We start from the raw sequence: 13,882 nt of genomic DNA on the forward strand, positions 1-13,882 counted from the left end.
GAGTTGGTTCTGTTACGTTTGCGAAAAATCATTTAGTAGAAAGGATAGCTTGTAAAGGCACGTGATGTCTAAACACCACAATGTTGGTCTCACACCATTTCAAACAGTTCGGTTTTCACAAAAATGTCAGCAGTTTCGATTCGAGCATCCTTTTACCTCAATGATTGCCGGAATGACCGGCTCAGGGATAACGGCCTGGGTTCGATCTCTATTGCAACAAGCTTCAGAGACAATTTACCCTCCCCCGAAGAGGATTGTTTGGTGTTATTCACAATGGCAGCCTGCGTATACAGAAATGCTAGTCGCCATGCGACACATTGAATTTGTCAAGGGAATTCCAACGGCTTTGGAGCAGGATTCCTATTTTGATGTGAACAAACGGAATTTAATCGTGTTTGATGATCAGATGATTGACGCCAGTAAAGACAAGCGAATTGTGAACCTCTTTACTCGCGGTTCTCATCATCGCAATCTAAGCATGATTTATATCGATATCGTGCAGAATCTATTTCACCAGGGGAAAGGTAGTTGCAGCATAAGCCTAAACAGCCATTATTTGGTGTTATTCAAGAACCCACGAGACAAATTGCAAATCTTGACTCTTGCCAAGCAAATGTATCCCGGGCAAACTGATTTCTTTTTAAATCAATACGAGGAGGCTGTAAAAAGACCTTTTGGTTACCTGCTGATTGATCTGAAAACTACTACCCAAGATAATTGGGTACTACGAACAAACGTCCTGCCCAGTGAAGAAGGTTTTAACCAAGCAGGGTCTCAAGAAAATATTCCTCAAGAGCTTTTAAAATATTTAAAACGGCAAAATCTTTCGCCTGTGCCACGTCTTCTAGCTATGCAAGAAATACAGGGCAACATGGATGACTTGCTTTCTCGAAACGATCTTCGGGACGAAAAAGCTAAGAGATACTTTCAGCTGCAAAACAGATACCTGGCTTTTAAACAACAATTAAATACCAGAACACGACCGGAAGAAAGCACTGTTCCAGACTTAACATCAAGCACACAAGATTCTTCGACAGCAACGGCAGCCTTCTCCACTCCCATTAACCCCTTCAACGTAACACCTAAATTAACGCAAGAGGCTATCTTACAAAAACCTGAAAACGAAAGCTCTACCCCACCACTAACCTTAAATCCTGCTTTCCTGACCCCTCCTCCCACAGTAGAAACACTATCGCAAGCCCCGAAGCGCATAAGCGGTCGTATTCAATTTGTAACTTATTTGGATGATCATAATGCTCATGGCAAACAGAGGAAACGAAAACGGCATAAGAAATTTCGAGTTAGACCTTACAAGTACTCCATGGGCGAAGAAGATGATTAATTTCCATCCCTTCCAAATCGCCTGTTTATTTGACTCTTTTTGTCACTGGTTTTCAATAAAGTTTTTAAAACTGTATCTCGTGTCTTGTCAATTTATTTGTCGCGTGTTTAAATTGATCCTTGTTAAGTTATTAATTGTTTGTGTGTTTACAATTATAAGTCAAGGTGCTCCCTTGGGTCTAGCTGTAGAGATGAACTAATTTGTATTCAAGTTTGGGCTTGTTAACCCGCATAATTAACTGACTAACGGCGCTTGAATTGACAAGACCATAAGCTCATCAAGCGCTGAGATTTCAATAGTTAGTCGTTTCCTCGAGATAGAGCGGAGAAAACGCTTTCGTAATGGTGAGTCAAAATTGAAATAGAGAGTTTTGAGCTCCACTCTGTGTATGTGTGTGTGTGTTTTGTTTATATATCCGATTTTTAGCGCTAAACAAGAAGACATGTGTTGCTAGGCGATCGCACCTCTTATTCCTATTTTTATAAATAGACTTTCCTCTCATTAGGAACAAGAATGGGGTTTATTTGAGAACCAAAAGAGCTAGGGTTTACTTTAGAACCACTTGTTGTTTTCTATGGAATTTTCATACCCTGTGCAATACTTTCTACAGAGTCAAGTAAACAAAGATTGACATTTTTGCTTGATAGGCAGTTTTTTGCTTCGCTGAGCTTCGACCTCGTTTTCATGTTTTGCCTGAAAAATTAGTACGATTTCGCATTCCCTTAACCTCCTTTTCCCTTCTTTTGAAGTAAAGATTTTTCAGTTAACCTCCGTGTCTTGGTTTTGTTTATAACCGATTTTTAGCGAAAATAATTTAATGATTAAAGATTTTTCATTTAGTATAATCTGCAAAGATAACACGTTCAAAATTTGCCCGCTTTTATTTTGAACACATGACAGTTTCTACAATATCCAATCAGAAGACTATAGCAAACAATATCTAATCAGAAGACAGTAGCAAATAGCTAATTATATAAAAATCGCTTTCCTGTTTATAGATTATGATCTCAACATTTTTTGATGACGTCAACTCTAAGAAATTTTGACGTCACTTGCTCCTTGCCAGCTACAAATAAACTGTGACATCATCCTATCTATATGACATGCATGACGTCAGCCAGCTAAAAATAAACTATGACATCATCCTATCTTAATGAGATGCATGACGTTATCTGCGTTAATGTATTCCCCCGCAAGTTAATGAAATTCCCCTGCAAAGAAAAGGAGTAACCGGTGCCTTGTCCACTACTGGGGTGGCTGGTCCCTGGTTGATTTAACCCTTTTAACCCTAATATTAAAGTTGTTATTCTCATTTGTTGTCCCTCTATGTTTTCAATAAAAGTAGTGGGGAGAATTTGTTGAAGTATCAATTAGACTCATCTTCCCTGATCATGTACTCAATTCTCATGATCACTCTGTTTTCTAAAGTATTGATATTATAAGGAGAAATTTCATGCTGATCACTCTTAGGCCTTAAAGGGTTAAAGGCAAGATCAACTTAAAAAAAAAAACGACCCGTCCACTAGCTTGCTAAGGCGAAATAAAGAGTTCATACCTGGCGGGGGAAGTAACTAGTCGTCACATTCGCGTCAATGGGTAGTGCTTCATATCTGGTCACCCTAGATGTAGTCAACTTGAATGAATCATATCCAATATTAGTACCGTTTTATAACCGATTTTGAATCAAAATAACACAAAAATTGATGGCATCAAATGACCGGCCCCACAGGTTACCCGACTCCCTTGGAATAACAAAAAGGAAAAATAGAGAACGAAAAGTCTTAACTCTATAATGCGAAGAGAGGTTTACATTTCTAATAAGAGAGGTTTTAGAAAAGAAATTGGGAATAAAAATTAGCGATAGTAATGAATGACGTTTCAATGACTCCATGTTATCATTTTCAAATTGTTATATTTTTAGTTCCTTGAGTTCATTATATAGAGAGTTGCGTGCGAAAGCTTAGTTGCATGTGATTAAAAGAGAAAAATGTAATATGAAGTGTAACACAATATGAAGTGTAAAAGGTACTGATTATCAAAAAGAAACCTAAACTGACCACCCAATCTGACTGTTTCAAAGCAAAACCATTTGCCTGATAACTAGCACCTTCATATTGTATATCGCTTGGTTTACATTTCAAAGCAAAACACGAGTATATATAATGACGTTTTCGATTTCTACAGTCATGTTATCACTACAATATCTTAAATAGACTATAGTTCTTTATGGAGATCTGATACTATCGTCTTTACTAAGTTAAATAAGGCCCACTCTCAAATACACCCCCCTCCCCTAACTCCCCTCAAATGTGTTTGAAATAAATAAGACCATCGGGGGGCTTAATAGTACTAGGATTTACGGTATTTCAGTACCAGGAATGGTTTATTCGAGGTCACATTGTAGTTAATAGATAAAGGGGCTTAATAGTCACGTGATTCGTGATTATTACGATAGGAAAATATTTTGATATATTCTTAATTCGTGGTCACTCGTGGCCACTCGTTCGTACTTTTGGGTACTATCCTTCAAATGTTCGGTGTCTGAACCGCGCCTTAAGTGTTAAATACACAAGCACAATTCATGTCCTTATTCAGTACCTGTTTCCTGGGGACACTGCAGGTCGCCCTTGGCATCTTAAAGCAACGCCTTCACACAATACCAGATAGTGAAAGAACATGTCCTTTCCAACATTACTGCCAAATTCGTTGTATCGCGCTGCGTGTTTAATTTTGCAAACTTTGAAGGGATTTTGGGTTCTCTATTTCCGTCAATCATTTGAGTGGGATTGGGGCTAATGGAAATTAGAATGATCGAACGCGCTCGCCCAGCTTGGCCCGCAAAAACAAAACTGAGAATGGCGAAGGAAATCGCGATAGTGAGTGGAATTTTTGTCGAGGGAAGGAGGCAGACACAGTTTATTCTTGCAAGTCTCAAGAATCAATAAAAATAGCAGAGAAATCTTCGAAGCAAACTAGTCGATAATAGTCCTAAACAACCAAAAGGATCGAATTCCACCAATCACAAATCACAAACCATGAACAACTGAATGACGCTTTGTTTATTTCAGTAACCACGTGAAAAATACGTGTAGCTTTTAAGAGCGACGGTCAGGAAAAATCGACCAAAATCTTAATTTCGTGGCAAGACTTGAAAAATCACTGTCTTTCATTTTTTGTTCATAGATGGCTGTTAGGTAGATAACAAACCTAACGTAGATTGTTCCTGCCAAAAGCCTTTTATTTGTGAGAAAAATTAGAAGATCGGTTTTCGATGTCGGAGTCTCAGACTGCCCTAATTTTTAACCTGAAATTCGCTAACATCAACTTTCCTCGCGTTCGCAAACGAGGCCGCATGGAGAAAATTGGACACTTTCAATGAACAGAAAAATTCTTCTTCTTCCACTAAAAGATACTTTCAGGGCAATAGCGAAGCTCGTCGTACCGAAATAATTAAAAAATGAGGGATGGGTTTTCGGGATGACAAAAACTTAAGTTCGTTACTCATTTTCGACAGCAGTATTTAACATGTGGTATAAACTCCAAATTCCCTTCATGCTCTCAGTATTTTAATCACACATTTACACATTCACTTAAAATATACCTGTGACTAGGCTTAATTTATTAAAGGACACCTCTGTAAGACACCATCGAAGTTCAGGAATTTTCATTGTAGGCCGGCGGTAATTGTGTAAACACATCCAATTTCGAAACGCACAAAAGTAGATATTTACAGCCTAAAGGCTCGTTTTTCGTACTTCTTGTGGGTTTTCCCATATATTGCAAAGTTGCTTTTTTCAACCAAAGAGTTGGGTAAAAAGGTGAAACTGGGCCAATTTTAGCCACTTTGCAGGGGCACCCAACGGCAATTTTCGGGAAAATAACTGTTCGGAAGACGATCTGATATCTAGAATTTTCGGAGCATTTGTTGTAAAATTTCTTGCTTGCCTGCCTCTCCAAGGATTTTCAAACATCTACAAAATGGTATAATTACCCATTTTTAACGGATTTTGACCCCAAAAAAGGCCACCTAGAATTTTCGAGAGCCTTTTCCGGGATAAAATTTTCGAGAAGGTAAGTTTTTATCCCTATAATTTTCGGATCACTAGACTTTCAGCTAGGAAATCCGAACAGATGAAAAGTTTTTAGGGGATAAAAATATGCCTATATCTACCGTTTGAATACTAAAATACGTGCAACAATGCTATGTTAAGTGGTTTTTGAACTATATCCTCGTTGGGTGCCCCTGACTTTAAAACACTGAACTCTACCAGCCGGCGACTCTGCGTGACAATCTGTTCCGTGACTGCACGTGACAGAACATGCATTTGAAGAGACGGAGCCGTCAAAATGACAGTCACGGAATCAAGGTAGTAACGCAACGGAATTCTTGAGAGAGTAACATTTTCGATGAGGACAGACAGTTTTGAAGAAGAAAAAATCAAACGCGCTAGTATTCTGGTACTGACTTTTTATCGAAAAATAAGGACTTTAGCAATGGTAATTCGCTAAGGATGAGGGAACAGGACGCTATTTCTTCTTGTTACTTTACGATCGAGGAATCTTGGTGCTGTTAAATAGGTTATTTTGGTCACGCTTCACTATATTTACCGGGCTTCGATGCTTTCGTTTGGAGACTGCCTTCAGGAACCCAAGCCAATTCTCAGGTCTGTTTTAGATGAATGTCTAAATGTGTGAATAAACGAGGACTGGGAAAATTTGGAGCTATACCACAGAAAAAAATAATGCCGCAGAAAACAACTACTAAATTAAAGTTTTTGTCACCGTAAAAACCTGTTCTTCGTTTTTGAATTATGTCAGGACAACGAGTCTTGATATTCCTTTGAAAGTGTCTTCTAGTGAAAGAAGAAGAGTTGTTCTACTGATGGAAAGTGTCCAAATTTCTCCTTGCGCCTTAATTTGCGAACGCGAGGAGAGTTGATGTTAGCAAATTTCGGGTTGATAATACGGCCATTTTGAGACTCCGACCACGAAAACTAATATTCTTACTTTCTCGAAAATAAAAGGCTTTTAGCGAGAACAACTTACATCAGATTACTTATCTATCTAAAAGCTATTTATGGACAAAAAATGAAGGAAATCGATTTTTCAACTCTTGCCACTCGATGGTCGATATTTTCTGACCGTCCCTATTAAAAAAGTTTACACGCTGTATAATTTATTGGGTGTGATGGTTAAAAAACAACACATGTTGATCTTACAACGTGTATTTAGCAATTAATGAATGAGACTGAGTAGGGTATGAAGAATTAAGCGGATCGAGGAGGGTGTTATCGGCCTCGATGGATAACACCCTCCGAGATCTGCTTATTTCTTCATATCCCACTCAGTCTCATTCATTAATTGCTTTATTATTCATTCAAAATAGTTTCTAGTTTAAAAACATAGCTAAAACGTGCTTACCTACATCGATATGTTAAGTTCATCTTCGATAGTGTGCGTTTAGGTTTGTCCAGCTCCGCAATATTCTCCAAATAGCAGATGTCGCTCTCCGAGTTGTCTTCTTGCTGTTTTTGCTATATTTTTAGCTATTATTTCGCCTAGTTCTAGCTGTAGTTCTTACTCTTGAAACGACTGAAGTGTCCGATATTTTCGCTTTCACAACCAAAACAACTCAACCTCGTCCCCAGGTCTTCTCGGTTAACGGTGCATTAACCCGTAGCGGGCTGCATTTTTGACGTCATTTCCTCGTTAAACACAAAATTCTTCAAAATTTGGTCATCAGTAACTGGTTATGGTGAATTATGCGTGTGCTTTTAGCCAATCAGAATTGGGGAAATATTTTGAATGAATAATATAATAATGTTATTTAATAGATCAGGGGCCGGTTGCATAAAACGTCCGTAACAACTACGGATACACGTACGTGCACTCGTAACTTAAGTCAGTTGCATGAAATCACTTAAGTGGGCCACTTAGGGAATTCACTTAAGTGGTTGCACTTACGATTTTCGTAAGTGTTCACTTAAGTGTCGTTATTATTCATTCAAAATATTTTCCCGATTCTGATTGGCTAAAAGCACGCGTTTAATTCACCATAACTAGTTACTGATGACCAAATTTGGAAGAATTTTGTGTTTAACGAGGAAATGACGTCAAAAATGCAGCGTTTTCGCAGGTTAAGGCACCGTTAACCGAGAAGACCTGGGGACGAGGTTGAGTTGTTTTGATTGTGAACTTGAAAAATGGCAGACATTTCACTCGTTTCAAGAGTAAGAACTAGGCGGAAAAATAGCTAAAAACATGACAAGAACAGCAAGAAGACAACTCGAAGGACGACATCTGCTATGTGGAGAATATATTTGCGGAGCTGGACAAACCTAAAGGTGCACTGTGGAAGATGAACTTGACATCGATGGATCGATGGAGGTAAGCATGTTTTAGCCATGTTTTTAAACTAGGAATAATTTTGAATGAATAATAAAACAATTATTGAATTCGGCTTTCGTATCTTATGAAGAATTATGGAGATCTCGGAGGGTGTTATCCGCCTCGGCCTATGGCCTCGACGGATAACACCCTCCTCGATCTCCATAATTCTTCATAAGATACTCAGCCTCATTCATTAATTGTTAATTTATGCAACAGAAATTGCGGGTGTTGCATAAAACTTTTTTTACGGGAAAAATAGCACGTAAATTTACGGGACCTATATAGGTCCCGTATCGTCGCTGTGTTTACTAAATTTAACGAGATCCTTTACTGAGAAGTGGAAAAAAGTATTTTTCGTCACGTAATTCGTTCTAATGCGCTTTGTTAACCTCTGATGTAGACTTTTGTGAAAAAAGAAGAAGAACTGTCATTTTCAGTAGATATTGAAGAAAAATAATTTTTGCATGAAATTTCATTTTTTGAGAGGCTTATAAGTGTTCGAAACGACTTTTAACTTTCTTTACACTCACCGATGGTTAGCTTAAAAAAAAAAAAAATTAGTGAATCATCAATAAAAGACTATATCAAGGTTACTTGTGCCCTTAAGAAGCCCGTGAGTGACCACGTAAAACAGTAGCTTACGAGAGTGCTAAGTGCGTTCCATGCAACACCCGTAAGTGTACCCATAACGGATTCGTAAGTGACCTACTTAAGTGGGCACTTAAGTGTAGGTTTAATGCAACCGGGCCCTGGGCCCGGTTGCATAAAACGCCCGTAAAAGTTACGGGTATACGTAGGTGTACTCGTAACTTTAGTGAGTTGCATTAAATCACTTACGTGGTCCACTTAGGGATTTCACTTAAGTGACTGCACTTACGATTTTCGTAAGTATTCACTTAAGTGTCATTTATGCAACAGATATTGCGGGTGTTGCATAAAACTTTTTTTACGGGAAAAATAGCACGTAAATTTACGGGACCTATGTAGGTCCCGTATCCTTACTGTTTCCACTAAAGTTAACGAGATCTTTTACTGAGAAGTGAAAAAAAAGTTTTTTATTTCAGTAATTCCGTTCTAATGCGCTTTGTTAACCTCTGATGTTCACTTTTTTTAAAGCCGTCCTTCAGAAAAAAAGTAGAACATGCAACAAACATTATCATAAATATTCCTATAAAATAACGATGGCATGCAAACGTATTTCAACGAAAATCAACGGACTTGATGAGTTGCACTCATAGGATATTAAAATTTCAATCTACTTTGCTGAATGATCTGAAAATATTTAAAAACTGTCATCAGCTTCAATAGATTATAAGGATTGTGAAAAAAAGAAAAAAAAAAACGAATTAAAGAACAAATTCGCTGCGTTTTTTTCGACCCTCTTCAGTTTCATTAATGTCGTCTTGGTACCCTTCATCAGCATTGCTGCTGTCGCCCGTAGCTTCTTCTTCATCAGCGTTTAGAAAAACATTTCTAAATTTCTAGGATGTCAATGAAACGGAATTCTGAAGATGAACAAGGCTCTAACCCCAGGAAAAGAGCGCCGAATTTTAAGGCGGATAAAATCACAATTTTTTTCTCCATTTGGTAAAAAGGAGAAAGATGACTCTATTCTGTACTTTATCTCCTACACTGACATTTATATTGAAAATGCAAACATGGTCGGAGGTTTACACAGTTAGTATAGCCGCCGGGTTCCCACCAAGAACCAAGGAACAACTTAAAAAGAAATGGGAGGACTTGTCGTCAGCCACTAAAGCCAAATACGCCAAACGAAAGAAGACTGGGGTGCAGGTGCAATAGAGTGGACTGATGGTGACGAGCTAATCACCGACACTGGACGAAAAAACGGATTTACCTCTATAGCAAATTTGGAGCAAATAATCTGCAAATGCCACATTTGCTTAATTTTGCTCAATTTTGCCACATGACATAGGACCAACTTTGCCATAATTTTGCATCAGTGGCAAAGGTGGTAAATGCCGAATTTGCCTCAAATTTGCCCCGTGTGTAAAAACAAGGATAACCTTTACTTTATCAAGGCATTTACAGGGGTGTCAAACTTGATAGCAAAACTGACATTTGTCAGGTTTTTGCCCAAATGGGCAAAAGCGATCGAAGATGAATTTTTGAATGCTTTTGCTCTCTATAGCAAATTCGGTCAAAGTAGTAATTTGCCACATTTTTGCTCAATGTAGCAAAAGTGACCAAAACTCATTTTTCAACAGTTTTGCCCAGGATAGTAAATCTGAGCGAAAATTCACTTTATTTGTGTATCGCCCAGTGTAGTAAATGAGGTCAAATTATCACTTCTTCCGTATCTTTGCTCAGTGTGGCAAATATGATCAAAATAGGCGTTTGCCACTGTTTTGCTCAGGGTAGCAAATTTGGCCAACTACCACTTTATTCTCAATTTTGCTCAGGATGGCAGATATGATCAAAACAGTAGTTTCCCATACTTTTCCCCATTGTAGCAAAGTTGATCAAATATCAGTTCTTCTGTATCTTTGCTCAGGATGGCAAATATTGCCATGATAGCAGTCTTCCATACTTTAAGTAAGGTAAACAAAGTTGATTAAAATATCACTTTTTTAAACTTTCACTCAAGATAGCAAATTTGATCAAAACATCATTATCCACATGTTTCTTATTTTTATTTGGTACCATAAATGACTGACAAACAATTTAGACACCAAACAAAATTTCAAGAATAAAATGACTTTATTATCTTTAATATACACTGTACAATAAAAAGCAAGATAAATTAAAAGAAAGTTCCATTGGCCTCTGCAGGGCACTGCATGTACCACAAAATATATGCCTTTAAATAAAAAGCACATACAATGTGAAACTATCTAAATTCATAAGTGTATAAGAATGTACATTGGGTTTGAAAGTGCAAGTCAACACTAGCTGGTTCATAACTATCTAAGGTTGGTACAGATAAAGCGTAACTCCATTTGAGTGGTATACTTCAAATATACTCTTTCTAGATTCAATTAATACTATTGGCAAATGGTTGTACGATGACAACACGTACACATCACTCCCAATGTAGATGTGACATCCTTACTAATGGACAGAACATCAACCACAGGAAATAAAATTAGCCTCAAATTATTATGATAAGCGATATTCCTCTAATTATTATTTATAAGAACTTGTTTTCATCTGATAAATATTATCCACTACCCAAAATAGGCAGTGAATAATATTATATAGTGTACCTAGTGCTATTCACTTACCCCAAGGGGAGATACATCTGTATGATTCATTTTTAACCAAATCAGTTATATAAAAATATTTCTTGTAAATAAAATGAGTTACTATGCGAAAGCTCTGTGCATTTCTATGATTTGGGTACGGCTTTGATATATTTTTACCCAGTAGTAAACACTTATAAGGTTAATTTTGTCACCTTTTTAGCATGTACATGTATCTTATTTTACAGGTGCTTCATTTACTGCTAAACTTCTAAAACTAGCATGAAATGACACCCCAATTTTACTCTCATCCTATAGGTAGCCAAAAGCTTTTCAAGTCATGAAAGCAAATCTGCTATCCACTGATTTGGTTAAATACTTGTATTATTATTATTATTATTATATCACTGTAAATAATATGATTTGGTGAAATTCTTGTATTATTATATGACCATAAATAATTTATTACATTTATTTTTTTTACTAAAATCAAATTATTTGCTAAAAATTTGAGCAATTTTTTTCTGATTCACATGATCAGCTGTTTTGCTTGCAGTATTGGACTGATTAAATATCCAAATTATCCAAACACAATCTATACACTATGAAAGCTCTGTAGAACTTCTTTAATTCATCATCATTATTATTGTTATTGGCATGCAGGTGATTAAAATTTAAGCCATGCTTATCAAAAAACTGTTCTCACACACAGTATTTTTTTTTTTTGCATAAAACATAACTGCACTCTTTTTTCATAAAATATGCCAAGAACAAAATAGGATCATGGCATTTGGAGTCCAGTAATTACTCTACTATGGGGTGTATTGGCTAGATTTAGTCCTTGGAGTGGCACTTTTTAAGGCAGTGCTTAGGGTAGCCCTAGGATCTGTCACCACTGCGGAAAGTGGATGCAGATGTATCTCCAATTACATATGTTGGGTGAATGGACACGACAACTGAAAATACAGCTGCATTTACAGGCTACTAGATGGGAGGTTTTTAAAATTCAGTATAGTTGCCAAGTTACAGAGTGATTCGGTGCAAACTAACAAGGACAGCTCTGCAAAGATGGCAAATTTTGCAGACATTTGGCTGGTAAGGGAAAGTTTGTGGCTCCACCATACCATACAAAGGTCATTGAGATTATGTGACTTTGTGTCAACACTTTATTTCAAATCGGACTAATCACAAACAGCGTAAGAACCTAGCCAATCACAAAACGCTGACATACATGCATGTCTTTGTGACCCTGTGGGATTCAAACATGATATTGTGCACTAATTCTCAGACGGCATGCTCTATACAGAAGGTTTAGAGTGTCTGCAACACAGGCAAGATCTTCATTGGATTGTGACAAATCACTTTGAGATTTGGTAATTTACCTAGTTTTAACGTGGCTCCTTCCCATGGGTGTCAAAGGATATTCACTTACTACATTGTAGGTCTACATCAAAACTCAAAAAATTGTGCAATTGTCTACTGAGTAAATATGGTTCTAGGAACTTAACTGAAAAGGAACTGAATCATGATGCATGTCAATTTCAACTTGAGTGTTATTATTATTATTTTTTTACATTTTTATCTAAAATGTCTTCTTCTTTTCTAAATGTTCTTCAAAAAATTATCTGTGTTATGCTGATGATCAAGTTCCTTTTTCTATTGTAAGTGGTGGGTGCCAGAGCAAACTCAGGAGCATCATCTGGTGCTCCTTGCTTTGCTGCTGGTCTCACTGTGTGCTCTATTACCATTATTTTCACTTCATTGGCTTTGACACCATGCAACTTTGCAGTCCAACTAGGCCATTAAACCATTAACCTCAATGCTCTGCCAGGAAAGTGGCCTTAATACACAGAGATTTTCCCTGTTTGGGAGGTCCTCATCTGAACCTGAAGAATTACCTTCATGCCACTCTGATACAGCTGTTTCAGACAAAGACTCCTCTGATGACATATATGCAACGGACATACATGCAAGGTACTTGTCCTTGTCTGACTAACTGATGCTACTTGACTCCCTCAGAGCATATTGGCCCTTTAATTTTTTTTCTGAAAGAAAAATGAAGAGCCATGATTTAGCAGCCAACAAGTAACCCACAGATGGTAAACAAGCATGTACTGCTCATACTCAGTGTAAATGACTGAGTTGCAGAACAATGACACGATGCTAAAAGCTGAAAACACTCTCTTAATCAAAGGAACAGTTTGAGGATATTCGTGAGAAAAATTTCTCCCTGCATTTTATTCCTACTAACTTTTTCATTAAATATATAATATGTTTTTTGGAAAAGGTGTTAAAGTAGAGAGCAGAAATGCCTCTTTCTGTTGAATCTGCATTTGTTTCATTAAGACTCTTTTAAGTGTAAATAAAAACTGAAATAAATTAATTCCCCTGTCATTCAAGAGCAGAACTGATAGTGTCCCACAGGTCACCAGGCTCTAACAGAGCACAGCCATGACTCAACTGTACACATAAACTGTAAAACCAGTCAGAACCTGAGAAACGTAACATTAAAGCAACCCACATGTTGCTTAGAACAATAATTAATTAATTGTGGTTATTTGGCATGATAAAGCCAAAGCATTTACTCGCAAAATGAACTAACAAAGATCCCTCAACATCATTGAGCTGTACGAAAGGTATAAATAATGAGGTATTGTCATTTAAAATGTGGAACAGTAATACAGTGGTCACTTGGAATGACACTTATGCTTCAAGATCTGGCAAGTGCTGTCATTTGCAAAATGAGCCAAAATTAAGATCTCACAATATCACTGAACCATATGTATAAACCATAAGAGTTTTGGATGGTACAATTTATGAAAGAAGAATCACTTGTCATTTAAATGTGGAACAATAATACAGTGGTCACTCAGAATGACAAATAGGCTTCACTCGCAAAATGAAAAAAATGCCGTCACTCGCAAAATGAACCAAAATTAAGATCTCA

Source organism: Porites lutea, chromosome 9 (assembly GCF_958299795.1).
Source record: "Porites lutea chromosome 9, jaPorLute2.1, whole genome shotgun sequence".
NCBI classification, from domain to species: Eukaryota; Metazoa; Cnidaria; class Anthozoa; order Scleractinia; family Poritidae; genus Porites; species Porites lutea.